Source organism: Podarcis raffonei, chromosome 8, assembly GCF_027172205.1.
Source record: "Podarcis raffonei isolate rPodRaf1 chromosome 8, rPodRaf1.pri, whole genome shotgun sequence".
Classification (NCBI taxonomy): Eukaryota; Metazoa; Chordata; class Lepidosauria; order Squamata; family Lacertidae; genus Podarcis; species Podarcis raffonei.
This window is the reverse complement of record NC_070609.1, coordinates 7,416,075-7,432,827: the sequence shown is the minus strand read 5'-3', so window position 1 is coordinate 7,432,827 and position 16,753 is coordinate 7,416,075. Positions and strand designations below refer to the sequence as shown.

General features: G+C 45.7%; 1 protein-coding gene across 1 annotated transcript in view; it reads right to left on the bottom strand.

Annotated features, from left to right (window-relative positions):
• Positions 1 to 16,753, bottom strand: part of FOXA3 (forkhead box A3) — a 33,797-nt gene that overhangs the window by 13,622 nt on the left and 3,422 nt on the right. The gene's annotated exons all lie outside the window — the stretch shown is intronic.

Sequence of the window (16,753 nt, the reverse complement as noted above, 5' to 3'; positions counted from 1 at the left end):
ACTTAGGGCTGCAACACTGAGTTGATTAACCGGTTAGGCGAAACAATTAAAAGCCACGTTGATCAACTAAAAGGCGGGTCCCAATTCATGGGACTATAAGTTTATAACTTGTGAATTCAAGGAATTCAGCTTTTTAGTACAAGTTGCTTTTGTAATTGCAGGTGTCAAATGTCGTGTTAGGTGTCTTCAATACCCAAAAGCAATATCTGTCTGCAATATCCCCAAAGGAAGTACGTGTTTGTTTGTTCTTTTGCTTTAGACCTATGTGATTTTTACATGTGCAAATTTATTCCAGTGTAGTAGATCTACTTAACTGGTATCTCCCCAAGCTGTGATCCAAAATACACTTACTTGGGTGAGAACGCACCACTGAAAATAGTTATTTCTAAATAAACATGGCCTGGGTAGAGATGCATGAGATTGTGCTGCTTTCATTAGTCAAGTGAAAGCCCTAACATTACATCAACAGTAATATATCGTTTAGGGACGCGGGTGGCGCTGTGGGTAAAAGCCTCAGCGCCTAGGGCTTGCTGATCGAAAGGTCGGCGGTTTGAATCCCCGCGGCGGGGTGCACTCCCGTTGTTCAGTCCCAGCGCCTGCCAACCTAGCAGCTCGAAAGCACCCCCGGGTGCAAGTAGATAAATAGGGACCGCTTACTAGCGGGAAGGTAAACGGTGTTCCGTGTGCGGCTCTGGCTCGCCAGAGCAGCGATGTCACGCTGGCCACGTGACCCGGAAGTGTCTCCGGACAGCACTGGCCCCCGGCCTCTTGAGTGAGATGGGCGCACAACCCTAGAGTCTGTCAAGACTGGCCCGTACGGGCAGGGGTACCTTTACCTTTACCTTAATATATCGTTTATCTTGGTGGCATTGGAAACACGGAGCTTTGCAGAATAACAAAATTCTAAATCAACCTTCCCTAAACTGGTGCCTTTCAGATGTTTTGGACTACAACAACTCCCATCGAACATCTTTGTTTCTCAAACTTTTTGAACTTGAGCATCTTTTCTTGACTTTATTTTATGAAACACACATGCTCCCCAGGAGGAGGAAAGAAGACTTTACTTGCTAAGATCCTTTCCTTCCTTGGAATTTTGCCCCCACGTTTTTGAGGACCAGTGTGTTAGGTGCAGATGCATTCAGCAGGGCCCCCAAAGCCAACTTTTAAAACAAGAAAAGTCGGATCATAGAATGGTAGAGTTGGAAGAGACACTGTGGGTCACCCCACAGACTGCGGAGAGAATAATTGGGTGCACTCTTCCCACCTTGGATCAAATCTATGCTTCCAGGTGCTATAAAAAGCTGCAGAGATAGCGCAGGATAGTGCGCACCCCGGAAATGATCTCTTTCAGCTTCTGCCTTCTGGAAGAAGGTGCAGGGTTATAAAGACTAGGACTAGCCGCCTGAGAAACAGTTTCTACCCAAATGCGATTTTGGTTTTAAACGCAGTGTAAGGAGTGTCTGTGCGAGTATATTGTATTTAAAAATGGGGTATCAGAGTTTTTAGGGGGCTAACCAGGTTGGGATAGCTGGGATAGCAGGCTTGTTGGGTTTTGAATGTTTTATGTAGATTTTTCAATTTCGTTGTTCTGTATGGGACAATGACAATAAAGATTATCGTATCGTACCGTATCCAGTCCAGCCCTCTGCCATGCAGGAATCCTGTTCACAGACAGGGCCGTCTTACCCATAGGCGCTCGGGGTGTGGGGCACCCGGGCGCCGGGCTCTCAGGGGCACCAGGCCGAGAGTCCGGGGCCCAAGAGTTGCGTCCGGGGAAGAGCCCGTCCGCCGGTCAGAGCGCGTGGCAGGCTCTTCTGCTGTGGGCGGCTCTGCGCCGTGAGTTTGGGGGTGATTGAGCCAACGAGACGCTGAGGCGGCCGGCCGCCTCCACCCTCCTGAGCACCTGGGAGTGGGCAACCTGGGCGTGGGGCACCAGGCGGATCTTTGCACCCCGGCACCACATATGCTTAAGACAGCCATCCCTGGATGGACTCAAACCACCAATGTTCTGGGTTAACTAGTCAGCCCCTTAAGCAGCAGGTTGGGAAGGCAACAGGGGGAAGTGAGGGGCAGAAATAGGAAGCGATGGATGAGATCCAAAGGCATGTGTTCACATATTTGTTTTAACTGGAGATTCTATTTGGAGATTGAGAAGGATGCCACTGTTGTTGACTGGCCCTGCTCCTGTGCTTTGGGGTGTGGGAAAACGTCGCCTGCTAAATGTCTGCATGTAAGACTTGTGTTTAAAGCATAGGAGCAGGGGCTATAGAAATGATGGCAACTCTTTTAGACCAGTTGCACGGTAGGAAGACAGTGGATTTTCCCACCTGTCCATACATTATACAGTGGTACCTTGGGTTACATATGCTTCAAGTTACAGACGCTTCAGGTTACAGACTCCTCTAACCCAGAAATAGTACCTTGGGTTAAGAACTTTACCTCAGGATGAGAACAGAAATCGTGCTCCGGCGGCGCGGCAGCAGCAGGAGGCCCCATTAGCTAAAGTGGTGCTTCAGGTTAAGAACAGTTTCAGGTTAAGAACGGACCTCCAGAACGAATTAAGTACTTAACCCGAGGTACCACTGTACACTGGAGCGGGGATTCTAATTCACATCAGCATCATATAAAGCATAATTCCATGTAGAATCACCCTTGCTCCTATCCATAAATCTACTTCTAAGTGGGGGAAACCCAGACTTTAATGCTCCCCTGACTGTGAACATGCCTGGGCGGTTTCAGCGTGTTAAGGACTGAGAAGTCAGGTCTGCATAATGCCTCTAATATTCGGGAGTCACGTGTCGGGAATAACAAACCCACCCTCTTCCTAGGTCAGCGCTCCTGTGCTGGCTGGGACCGATGGGAGTTGTAGTCCAAAACATCTGGAGGGTGGGCTAGAAATGATGTCGGGTGAAAGGGTTCGCCCCCCTCAAGTGCTGCAGCCCTCCTCCTGCTTTTGTTTTTTAAAATCATTTTTATTGATTTTCCAATAAAAACAGCCAATCAACATATCCACATCACAATCCAATTAAAAACAATAAACTAAAATTTAAAAAAACCACCAAATTGCAGTCCAAATTGTTAATTATTCATTTTTCCGTGCTCCCCATAGTCTGGACCTCTGAAGAATATCTCCAATACAGTGGTACCTCGGGTTAAGTACTTAATTAGTTCTGGAGGTCCGTTCTTAACCTGAAATAGTTCTTAACCTGAAGCACCACTTTAGCTAATGGGGCCTGCTGCTGCCGCCGCGCGATTTCTGTTCTCATCCTGAAGCAAGGTTCTTAACCCAAGGTAATATTTCTGGGTTAGCGGAGTCTGTAACCTGAAGCGTCTGTAACCTGAAGCGTATGTAACCCGAGGTACCACTGTACAGTATCTTCGTTCCCGCCCCTTCTTTGTTTTCATATTTTTCCCATTCTGATCTTAACGCTTTTAACCCACAAAAAAATGTCATAGGATCCCATCACAGAGTTCCTGTGCCACGTCCAGGTTTGTCATTATAAGGGCCTTAACTCAGTGGTAGAAAGTCTGATTTACGTGCAGAAAGTCCCACATTCAATCCCTGACAACTCCGGCTAGGACTTGCCCGCACCAGAGCGAGCAAAATGCGAATGTGCGTTAACCTGCCTCTCCATTTCTACAGGGGTGTGTGTGTGCCCACATGACGTTGTCTCCATTTCAGGGTTGTCCCAGATCTTTCCCCCACTAACTGGGGGGTTTTCCAGTCCTTGGAAAGCACAGAACAGCCCGGATTGAAAAACCATCCATTTAAAGGGGGCGGACGGGGAGAGAGGGACGCGGGTGGCGCTGTGGGTTAAACCACAGAGTGATCAGAAGGTCGATGATTCGAATCCCCGCGACGGTGTAAGCTCCCGTTGCTCGGTCCCAGCTCCTGCCAACCTAGCAGTTCAAAAGCACGTCAAAGTGCAAGTAGATAAATAGGTACCGCTCCGGCGGGAAGGTAAACGGCGTTTCCGTGCGCTGCTCTGGTTTGCCAGAAGCGGCTTAGTCATGTTGGCCACATGACCCGGAAGCTGTACGCCGGCTCCCTCGGCCTCTAAAGCGAGATGAGCGCCGCAACTCCAGAGTCGGCCACGACTGGACCTAATGGTCAGGGGTCCCTTTACCTTTACCTTATGGGGAGGGAAGATGTGAAACAACCCTGGGGCGGTTTGGACATCGTCTTCTGGTGTGGGCAGGCCCAGACTCTGGAGAGCCTCTGCCAGTCAGGGTAGATCATTGGTTCTTAAAGGCAGCTTCTTGGGTCTCTTGCGTAGGACTAGGAAAGACCCTTCGCGTCCCAGTCTCCTCTGGCATAGCTGCCAGTCCCTGGTCCACAATACAGAGAAACTCCCCATGTTTCCCAATGGACTGAAGGGAAAGCATGTGTAGCTTGCCAGTCCTTCACACTCCTCTCTCTGCACCTCCTCCCTTTGTTCTCTGCACTGTTGAAATTTAGACTGCAAGCTCCTTGGGGGCAAGGACTGTCTTATTTAGCTTAGGCCATAAAGCTCTGCGTATATCAAAGGCTCTTTATCAGCAGCAGGACCTTGGCAGTTCTCCCGAGACCGAATTTTGCCTCTTGAAAAGAGGTTCTGGAGCTCACCGTCTTGGAAACCTGGCTCAGATTAAACTCTGCTGCTGAATAGAGAACCCTGCCTTGCTCCGACGGAACGGGCCGAGCCAAAAATCACCCCCTTCCAACCATATCCTGTTGCCACCTTCCCTCTGAACGACACCCATTGGTTCTCGGGCAAAGTTTGCATCCTGCTCAGCAGGTTTCTGTTTGCTCCATTCCACGAAGACCACAGAAGGTGCTAAAATTAAGTCGGTTTTTCCTGCATGGGAAAGTTTGGACCAATTCTGAACATCTGGGGGCTGGGAGGGACGGTGGACTGGACCACTGGAGATGGGGAGGGAGGGAGAGAGGAAAAAAGAGCCGTTGTCTTAAAAATGGCTGGAAGTGCCAACTCCGTCTCGGCTTGCAGAACGTTTGGCTTTTCAACCAGAGCCCAGAAGGACTTGCATGTGCAATTGCCAGACTTGTCACTGGCCCTACTCCTGTGCAGTTAACAGCAGCCTGATGCAGAGAGATTTTTTTTTGCAAATGAAGCTTTCCCCCATCATGTTAGCTCTATGCCAGGAAAATATTCACCTGCTAAATTTGTACCAATCAACTAACTGCTTAAGGCACAGGGGCAGGACTAATTTTTAAAAGTTGGTGTCCCTCTTCTCGGTTTAGACTTTTACCAAACATTTCAGATTATTTTTTTGGGGAAGGAGAGATTATAGAACACCTTTGGATTATAGAATACCTTTAGACCAAGGGCATAGCTGTCAAGCGTCCCTTATTTGGCGGGACAGTCCCTTATCCCAGCGCCGTGTCCCTTATTGATGATGTCCCTTAAATAAGCTACTGAAGGTAATGGGGCCCTTTCTATGTCCAGCTGTGAAATTGTTGCTGTTTTTTGTGTTGAATATATGCTATATGGTAATTTATAGGACCTAATAGGTATCTAAAGCCATTTGCACGCAACAAAATATGTAATTGTTGATCCCTTATTTTGGCTGCTGATCCCTTATTTTCGAGGCTGCTGGTCCCTTATTTTCAAATCTGTAAGTTGACAGCTATGACCAAGGGGAGTCAACTTAGTGCCCTAGCCTAGTTGTTAACTACAAATCCCACCATGTCTGACCATGAGCCATTCTGGCTTGAATGGATGGGAGTCGGAATCCAGCAATATCTGAAGAGTACCATTAGAGCTGCCCCTGTTTTAGGTGATTTGGATATCCAGCAATAATGGTAGCAATCAGTTTTAGGTATAATCAAGGCTAAAAAGAATCCCGCTAATAATTGTCAAAGAGATTCTGATTTAAACCCTCATGAATGGGATAGGGAGATATTGTTATGACTCCCTGCTCCTATTTTGTGTCTTCGGAAGAACAGAGACTGCAGCCCTAAGCACACGTGTAGCAGCCCACTCTGAAACACATTGACTCAGACGTAGGCCCCGCGAGACTCTCCACGACTTACTCCAAAGTAAATATGTACGGGACGGCAGCCTGTTATTGTACCTTTCACCCTACAGAGGTTTAAAACACCTGGGGCCATTTCTGTAAGGGATGCCTTAGAGAACACACACCACAGCTCTGATGCGCGTCCCTGTCCTTCTGCTATATTTACACAAACAAAACGACTTTCAGAGACCCTCTCACACATCTGCCGATGACTAGAAAAGACATTTTCTTAACCCGTTTGTTTATTTCCCACGATCATAGATTTGACTGCAAAGCAAAAGTTTGCTGGGATTAAAAAATGGCAGAAAGGGAAATTAGATTCCAACCTAAGGATGTTAAGAGGGGTAGCAAAAAAAACCCCCAAACTCCTGCGGTGCCTTAAAGACTAACAGATTTATCACGGCGTAAGCTTTTGTGGAGTCCATGAAAGGTTACGCCATGATAAATCTGTGAGTCTTTAACATGACACAGGTGTCTTGGCTGTTTTTAACCCAGTCTGCCTATCTGAAGGCAGCCCTGTATCGGGAAGATTTTAATATCTGATGTTCTGTAGTGTTTCATATTCTTTTGGAACCTGCCCTGGGTGGTTGGGGCAATCCAGTTCGAAGGGAAGGGTACAAGTAATAAATCATCATCATCATCATTGAATCAGTCTGGATGAGTTATAGCACTCAATGCTAGGTTCTTTCTTACAAAGGCTGTGTACACACTCCCGTCAACTCGGCATTCGGTGTGCGTCAACCACTGGTTTGGGAGACACACATAGGACCTTAGTCACAATCTGTATCTATCCCATTGTTTCTTAATACAGCATTTTGATGTGCTTGCCGCCCCCAGAGCAGCTTCAATAGAAATTGAGAAAAGAGAACAAGCTAGCTGTGTACACGACCAAAGAGCCAAACTACCCAGGGCCTGTGAGATTTGTGAGCAGGTCTCCAAGAGGCATATTTAGTGATCAGTATATTTGATTACATGTACAGTGGTACCTCGGGTTACATACGCTTCAGGTTACAGACTCCGCTAACCCAGAAATATTACCTCGGGTTAAGAACTTTGCTTCAGGATAAGAACAGAAATCGTGCTCCGGTGGCGCGGCAGCAGCAGGAGGCCCCATTAGCTAAAGTGGTGCTTCAGGTTAAGAACAGTTTCAGGTTAAGAACGGACCTCCGGAACAAATTAAGTGCTTAACCCGAGGTACCACTGTATAGCAAATGTCAGCCTTCTGTTCGTAAGTACTTCCTCAATATGCATGTTAATATTGGTCATATTAGTGAGGGGACAAGTCAGTCGGTGAATTCCAAAAACCGTTATCTTCAAAATAAGTGAATACATAAACAACATTTACAAATAAGAGATGCTTCGCTCTGAAACCTAAATCTGACCAGTTTTAAACCTTGCTTCCGGCATTCTGACCGGGTCTCCTTCCATGTTTCTCAAAGAACTTCTGCAGAATAATAAACTCTCTCACCGGTTCTATGCTTTTGTTCCTTGCGCCACCACTGTTGTGCATAACCCTGCTCCCATCTTTGATAGATTGTGATTTGAGGGTTTTTAAAAAAAGTTTCCACAGCTGTGAGTAGTGCAAAATGACCCTTTGTCGTTTTCCAGTCCACCCTTTAAAATAGTTTCATATCTAAGGTGCTGAGCAGTTCATGTACACAGAGATTCGTCATATTAGGTGTGGACGGAGCAACTTTCGCTAACAGTTTTACGTCAGCGCTGCCAAGCCTTCACAGAAATCTGGAACCTGAAGGAAGTGATACCGGTAATCATGTGTTGTTCCCCTGCAGGGGCACTGAGAGTTAAAACACTCTCCCTTTTGAAAAATATACGGTTCTCTTATAGGTCCTGCTCCCAGTATCTGGGAAGCTGAAGAATTTTTTATTTTTATTTTATTTATTTTTAGTGGGGAGCTCAGGTGAGGCAACATCTGGAGCCACCTAGGGGGTGTGCAAACAGGACATTCCCTCTTTGGGGTTGCACTCGAACTCCTTAGGTACTTTGTGCAAAGTGAAAATGTTTGTGCAGTTGGTAGTACCTAAAAACTGATTCAGATTAATATAACTGGAACAGCTTTGTCCAGGGCAGACCACCTGTACCTGTGAAAATAACGACTGCAACGTGGTATCTTGTTGATTAGATTGGTTTGTGTCGTTGGAATTTGCAGGCGCTGAGAACTAAAAAACAGCTAAGGCGGTCTGATAAACTGAGAGTCGTTCAGCTGATATCTCATTTTAACAGATTAATCGATTACTGAAAGAGTGTGCTAACTTTTGTCTTATGCAAAAGTCCTGGCCAGCCTGAATGAAAGCACGTTTTTTGTCATTCTGAGGCGCACTAACAGCAAAGTTACTTATTAATCCAAGTCTTTTAAGTGACTCAGTAGAAAGTGGCCCAATTGTAACGTTTTCAGCAATAAGATAAACCTACATTAACCTGCAAAAGGGGTGACTCTAAACTGTTGCCGTGACCCACAGCCTAATTCAAACCCTTGTTTGTAGAACAGCAAATTTAAAACCATTTTAATCAATAAATGGGTAAGTCTTGCCCGAAATCCTTCTCCCACAGTGGCTAGCTTCCCATCAGTCTTAATGGAGCAGAATTTACCTTTTTTTTTTACCTTGCTTGTCTGATTTTGCTGGTGGTGACTTTTATTTGTGGTGTGTCGCAGAGAATGAAGAAATAATGGTGGTGTTAAGGTTGCCTGTTTGCTCTGATTCTCTCATGCTTCTTTCAGCAATTTCAAAATGTGCCTGTATTTTGGTTCTAGTTTTAGGTCCACCTATTTAAAATTGAGTTTTTGATCAACCCACTAAACGTTTAGAATGGAGTTAAGCCTAAACATCAGCAAGCAGCCCCAATTGTTCCCAGTGGTGAGATTTTTATGGTTTTCATAATACAATAAAATAGCAAGCAGAATAAGTAGAATACACAGTCCTATCTTAAAAGTAATTCTTAGTCCTCAACACCCACAGAAGATAGTAGCTCCCCCCAGCTTCTTATCCAGTAGACCAACATTTCCCTGTCCCTCATCCAGGTCCTCCAGCAGCCATCTCCCAACCCCCCTGAGAATATAGTCTCTGGACCTTAATAAAGGTCAGCAAGCAGCCCAGCTATTTTATTGCATTTTTAAAAATGAATGCAAATGGTTTATTGTATCCTCGGACTCAGCTATACAGCTGCAAATCAAACGTGTGTTGTAAAGTGCATTACACAAATGTGACACTAGGTGGCGACGGTGAGCTATGGCAAAGTCAATATATTTTTCAAAACTTTTTTTTAAGCGTTTTCTCAATGGTTTTTTTTTAATATGTGTCTAGATTCCACCCTAGTAAAATTTTCTCTGTCCTGATGGTTCTGAATTTCTTTACCCAAACCAAGGATGATTGTGTAATGAGCTGGCTGCCTGGTGTGTTGAAATCTGGATTATTTTATCTCTGCTGCAGAATGAGAAGAAATCGTGAAGCAACTGCTCACGCATAGGTTCCCCCTTCCCCCTTCTTTTTGACACTGAATTGGTTCATTTGGGTATAAAACCTCTTCACACCCTTTGATAATGTGAACTAAATTTACTACATAAGACAAAGGCACAAGTCAGCAGATGAGAACTTCCTTTTGGGAGGGGCGGTTTCTAGATTTTGGAAGTCCTGAAAACGATCCCTTTTGTCTGTGCTAAAATTCCTGGTTTACCCTCATCGACCAGCTGCTAGCTTTTCAGTTTTGGTCCACTTTTATCTTGTGTGTACTAATGTTTTTGCTGACTTTTTTTTCCTTTCAATTGCCTGTTTCGATCTTGTTATATAGTTGGGTTATATAACTGGATTTCTTTTTAAAAAATATTGAAAATGTTGGCATATATAAATCTTTAAAAATATAAATAACAAGGGGGATCCTGTTTAGGGTGCCAGCCAGGCCTGTGTGCCCATCTCCAGGATATTCCGTTCCGTTTCCTGTACCCACTAGCATTCAAAGTTTCAGACAGCTTTGTGTACCAACTGAGCATGCTCAACTCTAATTGGGCTGATTGATTATATCTATCATCTATCTATCTATCTATCTATCTATCTATCTATCTATCTATCATCTATCATCTATCTATCTATCATCTATCTATCATCTATCTATCTATCTATCTATCTATCTATCTATCTATCATCTATCTATCTATCTATCTATCTATCATCTATCTATCTATCTATCTATCTATCTATCTATCATCTATCTATCTATCTATCTATCTATCTATCTATCTATCTATCTATCGCCCACCCTTCCCTATAAGCTCCCAGGGCAGGTTACAGCATTAAAAACAAAATTAAAAACAATTGTGGGTGTCCCTCGTCCTTAGTTCCTCTCTCCCTAGTTCTGTAGACATTGGGGTCCCCCCCCAAATCTGTTGCCACCTCTCTTTGGTATATGGATGGTGTCATTTTGGGTACATAAAAGATTCCACTGTTTACAGACTCTTCAAACGGGACAGAGGAAAAATAAAACTGACTATGCTGGGGCAGATCAAAAGTCACCAACCGCAGCCCAGCTGAAAGTGATCCTAGGAAGCTGGTCGTGGCAGAGATGTAACCATTCCCTGCAGTTCGTCCCCAGAAACTAGTAATCAGATAGACAGCCTCTGACAATGGAGGCTCCCTTTCTAAAGGTAAAGGGACCCCTGACCATTAGGTCCAGTCGCGGCCAACTCTGGGGTTGCAGCGCTCATTTCACTTTATTGGTCGAGGGAGCCGGCGTAGAGCTTCCGGGTCATGTGGCCAGCATGACTAAGCCGCTTCTGGCGAACCAGAGCAGCGCACGGAAACACTGTTTACCTTCCCACTGGAGTGGTACCTATTTATCTACTTGCACTTTGACGGGCTTTTGAACAGCTAGGTTGGCAGGAGCAGGGACCGAGCAACGGGAGCTCACCCCGTTGCGGGGATTCGAACCGCCAACCTTCTGATCAGCAAGCCCTAGGCTCTGTGGTTTAACCCAGAGAGCCACCCGCGTCCCTCCTTTCTAGCTACAACTGTTGATAAGCCTTAATCCTTCATGAAATCAGGATGCCTAAAGTTAACCGATCAGCACCCTTTCTTCTGACAGGCATTTAAAGTGCATAAATAAATAAAGCTGGGAATTTTAAAATGCTGTACAGTAGGAAGTGTTCTTAATGTGCCGGCGCTGATTTCACCCGGTGAAACCAAATCTTCCTAGAAAGGGAAAAGATTCTGACCCTGTTTGGAGGTGTGTTGGATTTGTCCTTTTGCACATTCGTCTTATACAGAGGAGCTTTATCAGGAAGAACGAACGAATGTGTTAGAGGGGGACTAGGAGAAAGGATTGGAATCATGCGCCCTTACTCTACCCTACTGTTCTCCATTCACAGGACTTTAAGTTTCACCCCCTTGCTATACAAAACAGCCACCAGCCTGGACGGCTTCGGAAAGGGCTACAAACGAAGCAAATGTTATGGGGACGGGGTTGCCTGGCATGTTTTGCAACGACGTCCCCCCTCCATTTGCATGGAAAAGTCTTTTTTGAAGCTCATAGGTGGGTTCCAGAGCAGTTTGGAACAGAGGACTGCCTTTTCCAGCTCTCCTGGGGCTCGAACTTAGAGGTGCAATTCTGACACCTAGCCAGGGCTGGATTTAGGTTGGTGGCGCTGTGGGTTAAACCACTGAGCCTAGGACTTGCTGATCAGAAGGTCGGCGGTTCGAATCCCCGCAACGGGGTGAGCTCCCGTTGCTCGGTCCCTGCTCCTGCCAACCTAGCAGTTTGAAAGCACGTCAAAGTGCAAGTAGATAAATAGGTACCGCTCTGGCGGGAAGGTAAACAGCGTTTCCGTGCGCTGCTCTGGTTTGCCCAAAGCGGCTTAGTCATGCTGGCCACATGACCCGGAAGCTGTACGCTGGCTCCCTTGGCCAGTAAAGCGAGATGAGCGCCGCAACCCCAGAGTCGGTCACGACTGGACCTAACGGTCAGGGGTCCCTTTACCTTTACCTAAACTACTGAAGGTAATGGGGGCCTTTATATGTCCAGCTGTCCTTTGTCAACAACAAATTGTCACTGTATTTTGTGTTGAATATATGCTATATTGTAATTTATGGACCTAATACGTATCTAAAGCCATTTGCACATGTTGCGATGCAACCGGTCCATGCAGAATGTAAGCACCCTATACAGTAGAACCTCGGCTTTTGCAACTTCGGGTTGCAAAAGCAGCAAACCTGGAAGTATTTCCCCAGGTTTCGCTGCTTGTACATGCGCAGAAGTGCTCTACGCACCGCACACATGTTCAGAAGCACTCTATTGCACCACGTGCATGCGCAGAACAGGCACCTCCAGTTGCGGAACCCTCGGGATCCGGACTGGAGCTCCGGAACGGATCCTATCCACAACTGGAGGTACTACTGTATATAGAAATGAGCAAACCCATGATATTTTAGGGAGCAGGCAGGGCCCATTACTTACATCATAGGAGCCTACGCAACACAAAACACTGTTGCTGTATGTAGGTTATATTTTATTTTAATTTTATCTTATCTTTTGGAAGTGTACATCCAGGTTTTTTTCCCTTTAATTTTTTTTGGGGGGGCCCCAAGAGAGTGGGGCCCTAAGCTATAGTTTGTTTAGCTTATACGTAAATCCGGCACTGCACCCAGCTAGTAACTTCCGCCAAGTGTAAGGCTCCGTATAAAGCCTGGCAATACAGCATCAGCTACCCATTATATGTTGCCTTTTGGTGTCATGTAGATTCCAGCTCCTGGGTGCTTGGACCCAGTACAAGAAGTGGTGCTAATGGCAAAGTGACCCAAACTCGATCACTCCAAATCCCTAACAGATCACGCCATAAGCGAGGTCTCTCTTGGCAGGGACTCAAATGATCCTGACACCATCAAGTCTCGCTTGGCCCCCCCAAGACTAACTTGGGCTGTTCTTAGTTTTCTCTAGACATTGCTCAGTGAGTTCCATCGTCACCCAAAACAGAACTTTTAAGGCGTCAACTTTTCACACGTTCAGATTTTTTAAAAATAGGATTTGTGTTTTATTTGTTTATCCCAATTATATACAGCAGGCTTCCTCAACCTCGGCCCTCCAGATGTTTCCGGCCTACAACTCCCATGATCCCTAGCTAGCAGGACCAGTGGTCAGGGATGATGGGAATTGTAGTCTCAAAACATCTGGAGGGCCGAGGTTGAGGAAGCCTGATAGACAGCCTTTCTGCCAAGACACCCAAGGTGGTTTACAAATTATAAAATACCAAAACAAATAAATCACATGAAATATTGTATAGATGTAGATCTGTATCAATTAGCTGCTACTTAAGGTAAAGGTAAAGGGACCCCTGACCATTAGGTCCAGTCGTGGCCAACTCTGGGGTTGCGGCGCTCATCTGGCTTTATTGGCCGAGGGAGCCAGCATGACTAAGCCGCTTCTGGGGAACCAGAGCAGCGCACGGAAACGCCGTTTACCTTCCCGCTGGAGCGGTACCTATTTATCTACTTGCACTTTGACGTGCTTTCGAACTGCTAGGTTGGCAGGAGCAGGGACCGAGGAACAGGAGCTCACCCTGTCGCGGGGATTCGAACCGCCGGCCTTCTGATCGGCAAGTCCTAGGCTCTGTGGTTTAACCCAATCCATCCTTTGCGAATCATCTTGCCTTTCTTTAACTGTAAATCTAGGGGCAGACTTTAAACATCATTATTACTGTGCAATGCATGGTCCTTAAGACACAGTCTGGGGAAAGGACCACGGTTCAGGGGCAGAACATGTCCTTTGCATGCAGAAGGTCCCAAATTCAGTTCCTGGCATCCCAGGAATGGTATAGTGCTGCTTCTTAAGTTCTTCTGTTCCATGTCATCTGGCTACTTTTAATTACTGCTTTATTTATGATGTGTCTTATTCTATATTTTGTAGATTGCTTAGTGATCTACGATTGGAGACAATTCATAAATATTGCAAATTATATCTGGAAATGGCCACAAGCTCACTGGTAGAGCATCGGCTTTGCAAGACATCCTCAGCCACACCTTCAGGTAGACATCCCTGCCTGAAACCCACGGAGAGCTGCTGCCAGTCCGTGCAGGTAATGCTGAACTAGATGGGCCTATCCTCTGCCTCGGGATCAGGCAGGTTTGTTTTTCCTTTTTGTTCTGACCGGTCCTATGCTGGAATAAGTGGACCTCGGATCTGATCTTTGGGAAGCCTGCAAACAGGACCTGAGCACTACAAGTTCTTCTCTGTCGTAAAAAAAATCATAAGATTTATATATTATTAGTAGTAGTATTAGTATTATTAAATTTATATACTACCCTTTGTGTGTGTGTGTGTGTGTGTGTCTTTCTGTCTGTCTGTCTATAGGACGTGTGGATCCAGAATTGGCCTCCACAGTCACTTACGGACTCACTGTTAAGACCGTGTTCATGGAAGACAATCTTACTCGTCTACGATTGATCGCCAAAGACAGACATAGGCAAACTCGGCTCTCCAGATGTTTTGGGACTACAGTTCCCATCATTCCTAGCTAACAAGACCAGTGGTCAGGGTTGATGGGAGTTGTAGTCCCAAAACATCTGGAGGGCCGAGTTTGACTATGCCTGGCCAAATAAGATCTCTCTCTCTCTCTCTCTCTCTCTCTCTCTCTCTCTCTCTCTCCACACACATATAGTTTGAGCTATCTCTGTCTCTCTACTCCACATATAGTTTGAGCTATTGTTATGCTACCGACGTTGCGATGGAAATCTTATCAAATAAATAAAGAGGCGTCATCAAGCGACAAGGGCGTGAGCAACCACCAGTTGCCGCCCAGGTTTGCCAAGGGCACACAGTAAGCCTGCCCTGATTTGCAGTGTTGGGTAGAAGGACTTGCTATCATCAGACGTCAAAGAAATAAACAACTATCGGACTTTTAGAAGACATCCGAAGGCAGCCCTGTTTAGGGAAGCTTTTAATATTTGAAGAATCATTGTATTTTAATATTCTGCTGGAAGCCACCCAGAGTGGCTGGGGAAACCCAGCCAGATAGGTGGGGTAGAAATAAATTATTATTATTATTATTATTATTATTATTATTATTATTATGCTGGCTGGGGCTGATGGGGCTGATGTTCTGATAAGAACCTCAGAAGTGCTGGATCCGGCCAATGGCCCATTTAGTCCAGCATTCTGTTCTCACAGTGGCCAGCCATATTCCTGTAGGAAACTCCAAGCAGGCTCCGATCACAAGTGCCCATCTCCCCTCTCCCCTCGCATGGTTTCCAGAAGCTGGTACAGTGGTACTTCGGGTTAAGTACTTAATTCGTTCCGGAGGTCCGTTCTTAATCTGAAACTGTTCTTAACCAGAAGCACCACTTTACCTAATGGGGCCTCCTGCTGCTGCCGCACCACTGGAACACGATTTCTGTTCTCATCCTGAAGCAAAGTTCTTAACCCAAGGTACTATTTCTGGCTTAGTGGAGTCTGTAACCTGAAGCGTATGTAACCCGAGGTACCACTGTATTCAGAAGCATGGCTGCCTCCAGCCGTTCCGGCCGAGCATAGCCATCACTGTAGTCCAAAACATCTTGGGGGCACCAGGTTAGGGAATGCTGCTATAGAGGCCCACCTGCTGCCTGCCTTAATGCATTTTAAAGAATCTATTTTTCCACAGGCTTTTAAAAGACAATGATTTCCCAGCCTGTGTTATGCTTAACGCTGGGGCTGCTTTATTCTCTGACATTTTTCCAGAGCCGCATGAACTGCTGCTTGAGAAACATTATTATTATTATTATTATTATTATTATTATTATTATTATTATTATTATTACAGTGGTACCTCAGGTTAAGTACTTAATTCGTTCCAGAGGTCCGTACTTAACCTGAAACTGTTCTTAACCTGAAGCACCACTTTAGCTAATGGGGCCTCCTGCTGCTGCCGCGCCGCCGGAGCAGGATTTCTGTTCTCATCCTGAAGCAAAGTTCTTAACCTGAAGCACTATTTCTGGGTTAGCGGAGTCTGTAACCTGAAGCGTATGTAACCTGAAGCGTATGTAACCTGAGGTACCACTGTATTATTAAGCTTTTGTTGGTTATACCTTGATTGTTTCAGTGACGGTTTATAACACGGTGCTGTTGCTGATGTTAAAATATCGGGTAACGTCGCGCAGAGAATTGCACTTGTCGGGAGACTGGTAGATAGGGGGAATAAAATAAATAATGACCCTTGGCAACCCGTGCGTAAGAGGCAGAGCTTAGCACCCGGCGGAAGCGACGTGGCCCTAATAATATATTTTCCATTGCTTAGGTTACTGTATGCGCTGATTGTGTTGCCGGCTTGGATTCAAGCCAAAGGTACGTGTAGCCTGCCATTTTGGAGACTCAATGCCTCTGAGTGACCCAGCAGACGTCATCCCAGAGATACTCACCTACCCTTGTCGCTATTCCTCAAGGATTGCTTTTAGCAGTGCAACAGGGCTTCCATTTTAGATCTCATCATGGTGACCACAGTTTATCTGCCCCTGAGGAAATTTATCTAATCTTTCTGCAGAACTATTGATAGGAGCGCCTATGACTGCATCCTCTTTTGGGTAGTTCCACAAGTTAAGTACGAGTCACGTGAAGTGTTTCATTTTGTTAAGCCAATCTTCGTGCGGCCCTCAGTTCTAGAAAGACGCACAGATTTATTTTTTTATCAAAAAGTTGATTTCCACTGTGTTCCGTGAGGGTTACTCCCAAGCAAGTGTCCATTGAATTGGGACCTTAGGCTTTT